Consider the following 15,738-nt stretch of genomic DNA (forward strand, 5'->3'; position numbering starts at 1 on the left):
GGAAATGCAAAAGTGGGGCAAACAAAAGGAATGTCTACTAAAGCAGTAGCCCGATGAACAAAGTACGAGAGAGAATCAAACCCAGTGGATATCCTATTACTAAGTGAGAATATTAATAGATGTTACGAAATGATTGGGATTTTGAATCGTATTATAATAAATGTGAGACTAATTAAATTATGAAAAGGAATATGGGCCTATTTGTTGAGTAAGTTATCTTATGCATAAGGAGTGACTTCACGCACAACACCTCTTCAAAGAATTCCAAAAGGGCCATATATTACCCTGTTATTGATATATTGAGATAGTAGAGAACAATGCTTCTATGATAGTGTGAATTGATTGAAGAAGAGTATGGAATGATTGCCATTGGACCTTAAGTCATAGTTTTATCAGAAAGATTGTTGAGGAAAGGTAAGGCAAGAGATGGAGAGTTTGTGAACGATGCGGTATAGGGAACATAGGTTAGTTATGGGATGTATCGATGAAAATGACTAATACGTAAGAAGATCTATGGGTCGTAATAGGATTGTGGAAAGAAGCATTAGGACGGAGGAAATTCCCTCATGGTTTAATGGTTGTATCAATTAGATGACAATCAAAGGGCAACTAAAGAATTAGTCTTCAACATTCCGAGGCAATGTGGCAAGCGGAGGCGTAAGGATAAGATAATACAAGATATGGGCCATAGAACGAAGGAGGGGCGGAAAGTTCAACATGATGGTTGTAAAATAACATAGATTATGAGACAGAGTTAAAGGATGGGCATATGATGGAGAAGCAGTATTAACCTTAAGATGATGATAAGTGCAGTATAAAGAAAATTTCCTATATCGGGGCAGATTCAATATGTGGATGCAAGTAGTTACCAGAGAGAGTATTCTTACAAGGCCTGTTGTGGGGCATGATCATCATAGAATTTAAAACCTCTTAAAATGATAAATCATGCAAGTATTATGGCTTCTGATCAGGCATAAGATAAATGAGAATGAGACGGTATCCCCATACATCAAAGGGTTCATAGGTATGATTTCATAATGGGGTACACAGGTAATGATTATAGGATTAAAAGTAGGGGGAGAAGTAAAGGTATCTCGAATAATTAAGTATGATCAAGGATGGACGATGTTCAGGTATCACGAGGAACCATACTAGCAAAGCAACTTACGTGTATCTTTTTAAAGGATATTCACGAGGTGCCAAGGGAGTGGTTAACGAAGATAGCTGGTGTATTATAGACCTTGAATGTGTAGTACTAGACAAGCTTAGCGAAAAGTACCAAGAGATATGGCGATGCCAGTAATAAGAAAACGAAAAGGTAAGTGTTGAACAAGTAATTCAGCAGAAGATGGAAAGTACATAGGACAGACAAAGAGGTAAGCAGAAGAAAGAAGCAAAGCTAGCGACAGGGAGTCATCTAGCAAGTTAAGATAGAGCATCAAAACTTTGAGGCTTATTACTGGCCATCGAGATTCCAATATGGAAATGGGAAGTCATTAATATGGACTTTATTACAGGTTTACCTCGTTCTCAACGTAAGTATGATTCTATAGTAATTGTGAATAGACTTATGAAGTCAGCTCATTTCATACCAGTCAGAACTACATATGTAGCTGAAGATTATGCAAAGCTTTATGTCAAAGAAATAGTACGACTCCATGGTGTTCTCGTATCTATTATTTCCGATAGAGGGACACAGTTTACCGCCAATTTTTGGAATTCTTTTCAAGAGGGTTTGGGGACTCAGGTGAGTCTTAATACAACATATGGGCAAGTTGAACGTACCATCCAAACTCTTGAGGATATGCTACGGGCATGTGTATTAGATTTTAGAGGTAGTTGGGATGATCACTTACCACTTATTAAATTTGCTTACAACAACAATTATCATTCTAGCATCCAAATGGCCCCGTACGAGGCTTTATATGGGCAAAAGTGCAGATCGCCAATTGGATGGTTCGAAATGGGAGAAACTAAACTAATAGGGCCAGACTTGGCCTAGCAAGCTATAGAAAAGGTCAAGTTTATACAGGATCGATTAATAGCAGTTCAGAGTCGTCAGAAATCCTATGCAGATAATCGTCGACGAGACTTGGAGTTCCAAGTATAGGACTGGGTACTCTTGAAGGTGTTGCCAAAGAAGGGCGTCATTCGATTTGGCCAAAAGGGCAAGCTTAGTCCCCGATACATTGGACCTTATGCGATTGTACGCAAGGTAGGCCAAGTGGCTTATGAATTAGATCTACCTTCGGAATTGGAGTCAGTCCCGGTCTTCCATGTCTCGATGCTTCATAAGTGCATCGGAGATCCTTCCAGAATCGCACCAGTAGATGATGTCCAAGTCACCGAACAACTGTCTTACGAAGAAGTTCCCATTGCCATTCTAGATAGGTAAGTACGGAGACTCAGAACCAACGATGTAGCTTCAGTTAAAGTCTTATGAAGAAATAATAATAGAGAGGAAATGACCTAGGAAGTGGAAGAAGACATAAAGTTCAGGTATCCACATTTATATTCACTTCCAGAGGAGACTCAGGCAGAGATGCCATTGTCCCCAGGTATGTAATGCTTTCTTTGAAGCTTGCTTGGTCGTGTGTGGCCATGGTTGTTGATGTTGTTGCTGTATCCCTGTGAGGCGATATATTCTGGGTTCTTGTGACAGGATGGTAGTGCCTATTACAAGGGAAACTCTGGCGAAAATTTTGTAGATCCCCAAGAGCCTAATATTCGAGGATGAATGTTCCTAAGGGAGGGAGAATGTTACATCTCAGAGATTTCGAATTTGTTGCATCGTGAGTAGACTAACGTGAGCTTAGGGTGAACATGAAGACCTTATTGTAATGAGAGTATAGATAACTTTAAGTGCGTACCATAAGATTTCGAAGTCATATGAACCGGTGAAACTAAGTTCGTCGAAGGAAATGAAATGTAAGTCATGTTTGGGAAGGTTTCGCAAAAATCGAGCTATAAATCTTTTAGTAATATCTTTAGGGGGGAGGGGGGAGCTATCAGGCCCCTTAGATGATTAATGAAGTGTTATGCAAGTGCCAATAAGGTTCCATAAGGATTGGAGGTTGAACGAATCAACGAGAGTAAGTTTCAGAAAATTTTGGATTGTACGGTCATTTATACGGACCTTATAATTTATACGGCCCGTATAAATGTCCGTAGAATAATTTAAAAAGAGGGTGAACCTCTGGTGGGATTATACGGACCATATAATTTATACGGCCCATATAATTGGTCGTTTATCTGGGTCGGGCCGGTTTTTTCTAATTCCTATATATATCCGACCCTTACACTTTTATTTCATTTTTCACCTTTCCCAAACTCTTGAGAGCTCTAGAACCTTCCCATACATATATTGTACCAAAACCAAGAGAAATCAAAGATCAAATAGCAAGAATCAAGATATTCAAGTGTTGGGAGACTCACAAGGGTTTGTAGAATTCAAAAATTCCTTGGGTGTTGAAGTTAGGGTTTCACTCAAGTTGGTAACTTGATCCAAAACTCATTCCTATGAGATAAAAGGCTAGTTTTCATGTCTATTTCATGTTATTAATCATGCTTGGTTGTTGAATAACTTGGGTGAGGGAAGAAAGTAGAAGATGAAGCTCAAATATAAATTTAATGGTATTTTGAGTAGTAAATTAGTTTGAGTTATGATTCTTAGTATGCTATGAGTATAATCTTGTTTTGGGTGGTACCAATGATGTTGAGGAAATATTGTATATAAGTAAATATGGTGTTGTGTTGTAGCTATTGTTATCAATGACTTTGAAAAGGAGGTTTGAGGATTGGATGATGCTTAACTTGAAGGAAGCCTCTTGATTTCGGTATTGTTAATAATGTTATTATTACTTGAGAGTTGTTTTGGATTTTGGTAGAAGTGGATGAAATAGGGGAAATGCTGCCCGATTTTCGTTAGCTTATGAATTATTCTAGTTTGAACTTAAGAGTGTCTTTAAGACTTAACATCGGTATGAGTCCTTTTAAATGTAGACTTCTCAAGCTTTGGAGGTGAACGTTAAGTAGTTAAGAAGACGTAAAGGTATGTAAGGCTGACCCTTCTTTCTTAAGGCATGATCCCATTGTTGTATACCTTCACGTGAATTCCATAATGTCTTCCATGATGACTTCATTCCTAGAATCACTAAAGCTCATAGTTCTTGATGTTCTCATGATACCATTGGTTCCATTCTATGATAGTTGATCCTCTAAGGAAAGATATAACGAAAATGATGATGATGATGATGATGTTGATGATATTTATATACTCCTATGTATATATATCTATGTATGGCTATTAAGTAACACCGAGCTTATATGCCCGGGTATGGTATCTATTGCGCGCGCACCATTGCAGTTGGGTACGGATAACACTGAGCCTTGGTAGGGCCAGGTATGTATAACCCTGAGCCTTGGTAGGGCCAGGTATGTATAACACAGAGCCTTGTCATGGTCGGGTATGTGTGACACCGAACCTCTATGGTTGGGTATGGCACTACTATATAAGTATGTGTATTTAATGGAAGGTTTTCGCTAGAGAAAGGGTAAGTAACTATGATGAACATCGCTAGGGGTATAAATAACCCTCCTATCTCATGGCTCTTCTACCTAATGTTATCTTTCATATCTTTGTTATGTTATTTCTTATTCCTTACACACTCAGTACATTATTTGTACTGACGTCCTTTTTGTTTGTGGACGCTGCGTCATGCCCGTAGGTGGACAAGGAGATAGGCTTGATCCTTAGGCTGCTTATCCAGAGACTGCTTAAAGGAGTTCCATTTGATTCGGAGTTGTAGCTATTGGTACTATTCTTTTGTGTATACACATATGGGCATGGCGGGGCCCTGTCCCGTCTACATAATGATACATGTTCTTCTTAGAGGCTCGTAGACAGTTGTGTATAGCTAGATGTTTCTTAACTTTGTCGGCACGGATTATGTATATCATTTTGCTAGTGTTACACCTCGGAAATTTCTCCGTACTTGTATGATGAATGGAATGATGAAAAGTTTGAGTGTATGATGTTTTGTTAAGTCGGGAATGGCTAATTAAGAATTTTTGGAAATAAGAAAGTCGCGGAAAATTTTCTGTCCGGTGGTCGTATATGGCACTATACGGCCCGTAAAGTGATTTACGGACCGTATAGTGCAATCGCCCTTCAGCTTGCCAAAAATCTAAGTTTCTGTCAAAGTGTTGATATGGTTAAATACGACCCAGTTTACGGCCCGTAAACTGGTTTACGGTCCGTAAACCAGGTCGTTAACTGCCATGTCCCTCAGCCAAAACTTTCTGTTTTTGAAATGATTAAATACGGCCATGGAGGACGGTCCGTAAATCAAAATACGGTCCGTATATGGTGGTTTACGACCACTGTTCATCCCGACAAGAATTCATTAAAGATCAGATTTTGTGATTATTAAAAGGGACTTGGACTTCAATTCATTTCATTATTCATTCAACCAACTCAAGAGACTTCTAGAACTCTCCAAATACTTCCTCCACAAGAATTCAAAAGGATCAAAGGAACCATTAAGATCAACACCACCAAATTCATGAAATCAAGTGTAAGAACACAACAAAAGATCATCTAAGTGAAGAAATTCCCAAGAAGGTGGAACTAGGGTTTTGGCTAATTGAATTATTTCAACTTAAGGATTGTTCAACCATCATCCAAGGTAAGTTTCATGATTTTTCCATGTTGTTTGAAGTATTGGAAAGCTTAGACACTTGAAATGTAGAAGAACATAAAAATGGGTCATTATTGAATGAATAGTGACATAAATGAATGATAGTGGAATGGAACTATGAATATTGAAGTGTTGTGAGTACTAATACGTTATAAATGATGTTTATATCATGAAACAAGCATTAAATGCATGAAAACGCAAGGATGAGCTAGAAGTAGAAATAAGGGAAAATTGGAGGAAAATGGTGGATTTCGCCAAATGTACGTAAATGACGATTGTCGATTATGATATTGCGAGTAACATTATGAATGTTGGGAGTTAATATAAAACGTGGGAAAAGTGGTATGAGCGAAGGAAGCGTTGTCCGACTTTTCCTAGAATTAGCGACGCGTTCTTATAGCTAGCTACTAATGTTGATACGAATTCTCTTATGAAGGTAACGACGTGATATCGACGGAGAACAAGTGAGCGATATCTTAGCTAAACGACCAAGGTATGTGAGGCTAGTCCTTCTTTCTAATGGCATGAATCTTTTAGCTTGAATCCCTATTCCTTCCATGAGTTCTTACATTCTAAGAAGTTAAAAGCTTATACCTATGAATGTCTATATGAGATGAGTTATACGATATGATGACACTAGAATGATGATGATGTTATTCCTTGCCTACACTCACCTTATGTACTAGTCCTTTCAAGGTGAGGAAAAATGTCCATAATGATTCCATAATGTAACTGGGCGATCACGACCTTACGTCACCCCGATAAAGTAAAGTTGATCATGAGTCTTATATACGCATTATGATAAGATAAGTATTTTATGATAAGCATATTACTATGAGTATTTACATTAAGCATGTCATGATTGCATTCACACCGGGCCTAGTTGGCCGGGCAGACACCGCTTCGGCGGGCGGCGATACGGATACACCACGACCTACGGGCGTGGGCAGACACCACTAGTGGGCGGCATGAGATGGTACCCCGGACGCGGAAGGCCTGGACGCGGGATAATATTATTGATTATCACACCGTTCCGACATGGACGGGCAGCTTGCATATGATGCATACATGTTATGATGATGATTATGAGTAAGATAGCATGCATTACTTCATTTATGATTATCAGTCAGATCCAGATGTCTCATGTTGATGTTATCCCCATATTATTGATGTTTCCTTTCATTATGTATGCCTTTCATACTCGGTACAATATTCGTACTGACGTCCTTTTTTCGGACGCTGTGTTCATGCCCACAGGGAGACAGGGAGCAGAGCTTGGCCCAGGTCCTCAGTAGCTGTCAGCTGATAGATAGAACTCCATTGTTCGGAGGTGCTTATGGCTATTCTTTTGATGTACATTCATATATGCATATTTTGGGCACGACAGAGTCTTGTTCCGTCCATGTATTCATTTGGTTAGTAGAGGCTCGTAGATACGCAGTGTGGGTTAGATGGTCTCACAAGATGTTTTCATATGTAGGTATATTATTTTGATGGCCAAGAGGCAAATGTATATAAATTATTTATGTTTTGATTAAATATGATTTTCCTACAATTGGTATGTAAAATTGATAAAAGAGTATTAAATGAGCAAGACAAGCAGTAGAGTGAGCGGTGCTCGGTAATTGCTCCGGGTACCCGTCGCGGCCCCTAGCTAGGTCGTGACAGCTAGCCTCGTCGGCTCGTGTATATGTATATGGGCATAGTTGACGATGTTGATATAAAAGTGTTCTGCCCGATAAGATTTTATTATTGATGCACAAGAATTGTGAGTTAGCCATGTGGCTCACCTAGTTATCGTTGTGAAAGTATGTTGAGAGGTGCCTGGGTGGATTAGCTCTGTGTGGCCATCATGGCCCTCCGGTTGGGTCGTGACAGTTATACCTCCGAGCATTGTTATGAGATAGCATTTTCATCAACAGTGACTCTATGAAAAATACTGAATCTGAAGAAAGACTTACTGAAAATAACATTATAGAACATGAATCAACATGGAACATCCCTAGCTACTAAGGATAGAATCATTATGGAGTAGCATTACGTTTACGTTTCGTTCATAAGGATCATGCCAAAAGAAGAAAAGTTAGCCTTAACATACCTCAAGTTGTCAACCAAAATTCCACAATGAAAATGTTGGCTAGCATTCCAATCCCTTAGTCACTACAGCACACCTAACAGTCAACACCATAACAACAGCTCATATAAGTCTCTTTAATGTCACATGTCTACTCACCCCATGATTTACATCAAAACAACCCAATATACTCTTTGTATACAAAACTTATACACTTTCTTCTTCCAATTATACCAAGTATAACATTCTCAATACAATCTCAACACCAACTACTATTCTTACAACAAGGTTTTAGCCTAAAACATATTAATAACATGACTCAAGTTATATTGCATCCCAACATATACTCTAATTCAAGTTTGAACATTTCTTCCAACTCCTTTCCCTCCAACCCTAGCTTAAGCATTATATAAACTCATAAACATGGAGTTAAGATAGAATCTTACATCAAAACTCAAGAACACTCCAACTCCAAGACTACTTCACCTTGAAGCATCCTCCAAAGCTTCTACAAGAGAGAGAAACAAGCTTTAACCATACTTTAGAAATCTTTAATACTTGATTTCCTCTTTTGATCCTTGATTTACTTAGGGGTTTGATAGATATGTTAGAGAGAAATTTCTAGAGGGTTAGTGATCAGGGAAAGTGGAGAAATTAAATTAAAAAAAGGGATACACGAAATATATAAAAATTATAACCTACAACCAACATAAAAATACGACCACAAGTACAGACCGTATTTTTAAATATGGTCCATATTTTTATATATGGTCCATATCTTTTACCGTAATTATCAGGTTGAAAATCACCTACTCTGTCTAAGGAAGTAGGGACCATATTTCAAAGTACGGTTCGTATTTCCAATATACGGTCCATATTTTGCTTGCAAAATCAACTTTCAACGAAACATATTGTTTTCGATTTGTTTATCCTCTAACCCTTCCATCACTTGCCAAACATGTACTTAAACCCTCATATACTTAAGATGTACACGTCTAATCTCACATATCCTCAAAGATAACTCCGCTTTCCAAATCTATATCAACCAACTCGTGAAGAAACTTAACGAAAGTATGGGGTGTAACAAAGGGATATGATGGTACATTGATAGATGTAATGGGAATGACAAGGGGGTGTAATTATGGAAGACTATAATTACAAAAAATATGCGTGTAAAGATAGAAAAATAATCTACACAAATCTAACTTAACGCAGTAAAACAAACATGGAAAACAATCAATTAGAGATTTCACACGGATTTGAAATAATTCCTAAATATTTACGGAGTGTGCAAAAACGTTCTTCAAACAATGGTTTTGTAAAAATATCCCCAAGTTGATTATCAGTGGTTACAAATGAAATTGAAATATGTCCCTTAAGCCCATGATCTCTAATAAATGATGCTTTATATCTATATGCTTGGCCCTAGAATGATGCATAGGAGTTTTTGACAAGAAAATAGCACTACAATCTATATTATATTAAAAGCATGAACTCCCTAACTTGAAAGTTAAATTACTAAAATGCCCTTTAAAATAAACCCTAAATATCCACTTATTCAAGCGTTAAAAAAAATGTAGCGAAGCTTTCATAACGTTGTGTCTGCTCTAAAATATTATTGCTTCAACAAAGGGTTGCTACGTTTAGTTTTGTTCTCTGGCTTCTACCACTCAATCGACAGGCAATTATTTTCTTTTACCACTTTTCCTTAGAGTTTTGGTGCTATAACTATTCTGTCCACCTTTTTCCTTGTCTAAATCCTTCATGCGCTCTATCTTCGGCAAATCAACTGTGTAAGTTCTCTCATTGTCTCCTTCGCTTTGTCTTCTAGAATTCATATTCTTTCTTTCAAGAAAAAAAACAACAACCCCATTCTACAAATGTTATTTTTCTAGCAGTTTGGTTGTTATAGTCTTTTCGGTATTTTCGCCCGTTTTCGAGCATTGATTAGCTCACTTTTGACCAGAGAGGACCGTTGACACGCTTTCGGAGGTGTCTAGACTTGATTCAGGCATATTTTGGGAAATATAGGCTTAAAGTTAAGAATGGTTGACCCAAAGTTGACTTTTGGGCAAACGAACCTTTTTCAGAATTTCGTAGATTTCGAGAGGTTCGAATGGTTGTTTAGAACTTGTGTGGGTATTTGGTTCAGTTCCCAATGCACTCGGATGTATTTCGGGACTTGGGTTGAAAAATTGGAATTAAGGCATTGAGGGTTAATTCGGTCAATGAGACGTCCGTTGGGAATTCCGAGGCCACGGGCGCATTCGTAGCACCTTTTTATGTGTGTCTATGTGTATGGTATGTGAGCAGATAGCCTCGGGAACTAGTCGAAAAATCTGATTGAATTGTGGAAGTTGGGAAGTTTTCTGGAGTCTAGTGCCCGCTTTGGCGGCACCAGCACGACAGCAACGGTACCGTTGGGGCGGTAGGCTTGCCGCTGAAGCGGTATAAGCGTTTTAGGCTTGACCGCTGAAGCGGTCAGGTGACCACTGGAACGGCGCCGCTGGGGCGGTCCCAGTACTGCTAGAGCGGGTGATGGGCAGTTAGTAACATTAATAAAGTGTTAAAAGTCCTTAGACCCTCATTATGTCCCATTTTCTATATTTGAGCTTGAAGGAACTATTCTTAAGGATATTTGGAGGAGAATCTTGGAGGCAAATCTTGCTTATTTCATCCCTCTTCCTTTAACTATAATCATATTAGATTCCCTTTTTCCCTTAATAAACCCATGGTGATGGGAGTTGAAAAAGGCTTTTGGAAGAACACTGTCCCTAGGCTTATTAATGATAAATTGGTGATGTTTATATTAGATATCGACTAATCTAAGCTTAATGATCATATATCTTCCACTTTTACCGTTGAATTTCGTAATCAAAGACTTAGGGTTTATACCCAATTTGGGGGTTTTACTTGAAATCAGAAATTAGGCTAATCTTTGAGTTAAATCAATAATTAGTGGTTGGGTTATGATTACCTAGTACTCAATTTGGTATTTTGATCTCGAATTTCCCGTTTTGTCCTTGTGGGCCTATTTTCCCAATTTCTATGGTTAGGATTTACCTAATTTGAATAATAGCAATATTAGTATCATTCTTCATGATTTCTAATATAGAATTTGATTATGCTTAGACTACTTTGGTTCTGAGGTTTAGCGGAAGGGAAAGGCAAAGAAGTGAATTATTGGTGTTGCGGTTCGGCTATCCAGGTAGGTTATTGCTTACCTTTGGTTAGACTTCATATAGCGAAGCACATATTTGATGATATTGTCGGAGACAAAATGTGAACCTTCGGGTACGAAGTTGGGTTGGATATTGCCTTAGGTTGGGTCCTGTTGAGTGTTGAGACTAGCCACCCAGTTATGTGTGCTTAAATTGTTCTATTGTGCTAGTTTGATGCCACGAGTAGTTGATAGATATTGGAATCTATGTTATCACCTTGATTGGGATAGAATTAACATACCCATTGTTGGTATTTGTACTTGGATATGTTGTCCCACTGTTGGTACTTGTGATTCGGTTACATTATTGGTATACCCACTATTGGTATTGTGATATTGATATATTATTGGCATACCCACTGTTGGTATTGTGATATGATACATTGTTGGTGTACCCCATTATTGGTACTTGTGATATAAAACTTGGTTGTTGATGTTGATACACGCATTGCACGCATTCTCACTCATTCATGATGCATGACCGATGCCTGGTGATGATCCGGTATAGTTGATTAAGTAAACTGATATTTTGATAAACTCTTTTACTTGAGAGATTGTGAGAAGGCCGATGTCCGAAGATCAATCTCGGAATCATTGATTGTATGAAACTGATATTTGATAAACTCTTTTACTTGAGTAATTGTGAGAAGGCCGATGTCCGAAGATCAATTCCGGAATCGTTGATTTTATGAAATTGATATTTGATAAACTCTTTTACTTGAGTGATTGTGAGATGGCCGATGTCTGGTGATCTATTATGGCATCGTTGTCCCATCGCCGATTCTGATGATATTTTCGGGATCGTTGTTAGTGCATGGACTCCGCGGGTCCCCCAGGGTGGTGCCGGTGAGAACCTCCCGTGAGTAACGATTAGTGGTCCCGTCTGTCTGTTGGGCAAAGATCCGGGATGGGTGGCACTTAGACTTCGCGAGTCATGCTGGGTTGTGCTACCGAGACGTTGATATTTTCGTCCGGAGTATATGCGTACACCACATTTGCATGGCATTGCATCGCACTCATACACTTACTGCATTGCATTGCATTGTGACTTGATTTTGATGTTTGGTATTGTGTTGTGATATTGGATTGAATACCTTCATACTTGGCACATTTGGAATTAGATGCTCTGTGTAGGTGATGACGGATAATTGAAATTGATTGCATTGTGTTATACTTGTTAGTTTCCTTGCTTATCTGCTTTATTTTCTGGATTGTGTTAGCTATGCTTAGTTGGCCGATGATGCCTACCAGTACTATTGTTTGTACTGACCTGCACTTGCTGCATTCTTTTATGAATGCAGAGTATCAGGTCGGATCCACTTTCGTGACCCGTGGCTGATCGACGCTTCAGCTTTCTCTTGAGTTTCCAGGGTGAGTACGGCGTCCGCTGACCTTGAAGACTTTCCTATCATATGTCCTATTTTTTATCTCAGAGACATAGACATTTTATATATTAGTATTCTAGATTGTACTATTCTCCTTAGATGCTCTTATATTATTCAGACTAGACCCTGGGGATATTTATTGTCATTCCGCACTTTCTACTACTTTTATATAGATATATCATGAGACTTACGTATTTGTTCTATTCTGCTGTTTAATTTTATTCTTTCTTGTATTATTCATTGTTGGGTTGAGGGTTCGCTTACTGAGGTGGGAAGGTAAGTGCCCGCGCGGCCTAAGCAAAATGGGTCGTGACAAGTTGGTATCAGACCCCTAGGTTACCCGATTTTTAATACAAGAGCGTGTCTAGTAGAGTCTCGTTGATCGGTACGATGAGCTCCATACTTATCTGCGAGAGGCTATAGGTCATTTACGAAATTTCACTTTCTTCTTTCCTTCATGCTACTTTATTCAAATTGGTATCTGGAAGGAGCTAGTTCGAGGAGCCAGATACCAATTTGGTATCTGGAAGGCCCATTGATGCGATACCCTTCATGCTATGACTGCTTCTGATCAGGAGCTAGTTGGAAGATTCAGGAAGTTAGAGCCGCCGAGGTTTTCTGGTACCTCGTCTGAGGATTCCTATGAGTTTATTCTTGATATGCATGAGTTTATGTACCATATGGGGATAGTGGAGACCTACAGCGTTGATTATGCGTCCTACCAATTTCGTGGCGACGCAAAGATTTGGTGGAGGTATTTTGTAGCGTGCAGACCTGAGGGTTCTCCTCCTTTGACTTGGACTCAGTTCTGGGCCTTCCTTGAGAAGTATGTGCCCCGACCTTTAAGAGAGGAGCGTAGGGAGCAGTTTTTACACCTTGAGCAGAGGGGCATCTCCTTGGAGTCCTATGTGACCCGTTTCCTCTATTTGGCCCGTTATTCTACTCCGTTGATCCCTACTGAGGCCGATAGGATCAGGCGCTTTGTTGGAGGACTAGTGGGCCCTCTACAGATTCCTTGCCTTTAGATGGAGTCTATGGGGATTCCTTCTAGTCCATTATCGAGGATGCTTCGATGGTTGAGGGCGCTAAGGCCCGTGCTTTTGGTGGTAGTGACAAGAAGCCACTTTAGATAGGAAGTTTTGGGGGTTCTGGTTCGAGAGGCGCCGGTCAATTTTCGAGGCCACCTCAGCCCTATTCCGGTCATCCTTTGCATTCAGCGTTACCGACTTCCTCTAGTAAGCCACCTAGGCAGAGAGCTCATGAGAGTTCATTCTCCAGACCAGTGGACAGGGCTGCTTCATCCGGGTCTTCAGCTTCCGTGTTTCAGCACTCGACTCCTATTACCTGTTATTCTTGTGGAGAGGTTAGGCATGTTGCCAGGAGATGTCCCCGACCTAGGCGGGATTATTAGCGCCGAGGACTCCTGTATCATCTGGTGGTTGAGGTGGGATTTCTCAAAGAGGCGATGCTCAGTCAGGTCGCGGTACTTCCCATGGTTCTAGAGGTGGGTCCCAGCCAGCTAAGGGTGGTACTCAGGGTGATAGAGGGGGATCTCAGACTGGGCGTGGTGGAGCCCATTTTAACTCATTTTCTGGTAGGCCCGAGGCAGAGGCCTCAGATGTTGTGATCTCAGGTACCATTTCTGTCCGTCATAGAGCAACATCTTTGTTATTTAATCCTGGATCCACTTATTCGTATGTATCTGCATTTCATGCCGTTGGTTGGGATTTTCCTTGTGATAGCATAGATATACCTGTTCATGTGTCTACTCCGGTTGGAGATTCTGTGGTTGTTGATCGAGTCTACCGGTCTTGTTTGGTTACTTTTATGGGGTATGACACTTGGGTAGATTTGATGATTCTTGATATGGTGGACTTTGATATTATATTGGGTGTGTCCTGGCTCTTTTCCTATCATGCGATCTTGGACTGTCACGCCAAGATAGTAACCTTAGCTATGTCGGGCATTCCTAGGCTTGAGTGGAGAGGTACTCCTAGTCCCGCTTCGAAGAAGATCATTTCCTACCTTTGGGCGAAGAAGTTAGTAAGTAAGGGGTGTTTAGCGTATTTTGCGCATGTTCGTGATACAACTGTTGCATCTTCACCTCTTGAGTCTATCCCTATTGTGAGCGAGTTCGTGGAGGTATTTCCGTCGGATCTGCCGGGTATGCCACCCGATCACGACATTGATGTTGTCACGACCCAGCTAGATGGTCATGACGGGTACCCGGTACTAGCCTACCGAGCACCTCTGGTCTAACATCCTATAAGCATTTCTAGGTGGGACACATGTGTTGCTCGTAAATATCATACTTAATACAGTTATAAATAGCTATGCCCATAAGTGTAGGCCAACAGGACTACCCAAGTATTATACAACAATAAGGATAAAGCTAAGGAACATCTAGTTACATATATTTGTCTATGAGCCTCTAAATAGAATACGCAAATCCATAAAGATGGGACAGGACTCTGCCAAACCAAATAGATGTACACAACCGAGTAGTACCAATAACTGCGGCTCCAAAACAACTGGAGCGCTTTTGAGATTCTACTGATGGAGCTCCTAAAGATCAGGTCCGTCTCCCTGCCTACTTGCGGGCATGAGCGCAGCGTCCACAAGAAGGGACGTCAGTACGAATAATGTACTGAGTATGGAAGGCATGAATTATAACATAATAAGAAATATGAAACATAACATGAGATAAAGATAACATGTACATCTGAATGCCTTTTAGGCAGATACCATACATGCTTAGCTTTTTCACAACAATATTTTTCATACTTATATAAATGATAGTGCTGCGGAACGTGCAACCCAATCCATAAATATTTTATATTGCTGCGGAATGTGCAGCCCGATCCATATATCATATCATCATTTTACATATATATTGCCGCGGAACAAATGAACCAATCCATTTATCCCATATATCCTGCGTCCGGGATAATATCCAGCTGATCAGGTGGTATTGTGTAGCCTCTCCTTTCCCCATATCCCATATATATATATATATATATATATATATATATAACATAAGTAGCATGCATGAGAGCCCAAGTAAAATTTATCACTTTATTGGAGTGACGTAAGGTCGGTAACCTCCGATTTATATTATGGAACAATCATTATCGCTATATCTCACCTTGAAGGAACAATGATTGTAAGGTGAGATCAACAACAATGAATAGAATCAAGGAAATCATGGAATAAGCTCAATAATCTCATTATAGCATTAAAATCATACACTTTGAAACTTCTAGAAACGGAATCATCATCATCATTTTCATCATGAAAACATAATTATCTTTAGCGTCGTAAGAAACTTTAAGAATCATGAATCTTTAGCTCTTGGAAATA

Source organism: Lycium barbarum, chromosome 7 (genome assembly GCF_019175385.1).
Source record: "Lycium barbarum isolate Lr01 chromosome 7, ASM1917538v2, whole genome shotgun sequence".
In the NCBI taxonomy this organism is placed as follows: domain Eukaryota; kingdom Viridiplantae; phylum Streptophyta; class Magnoliopsida; order Solanales; family Solanaceae; genus Lycium; species Lycium barbarum.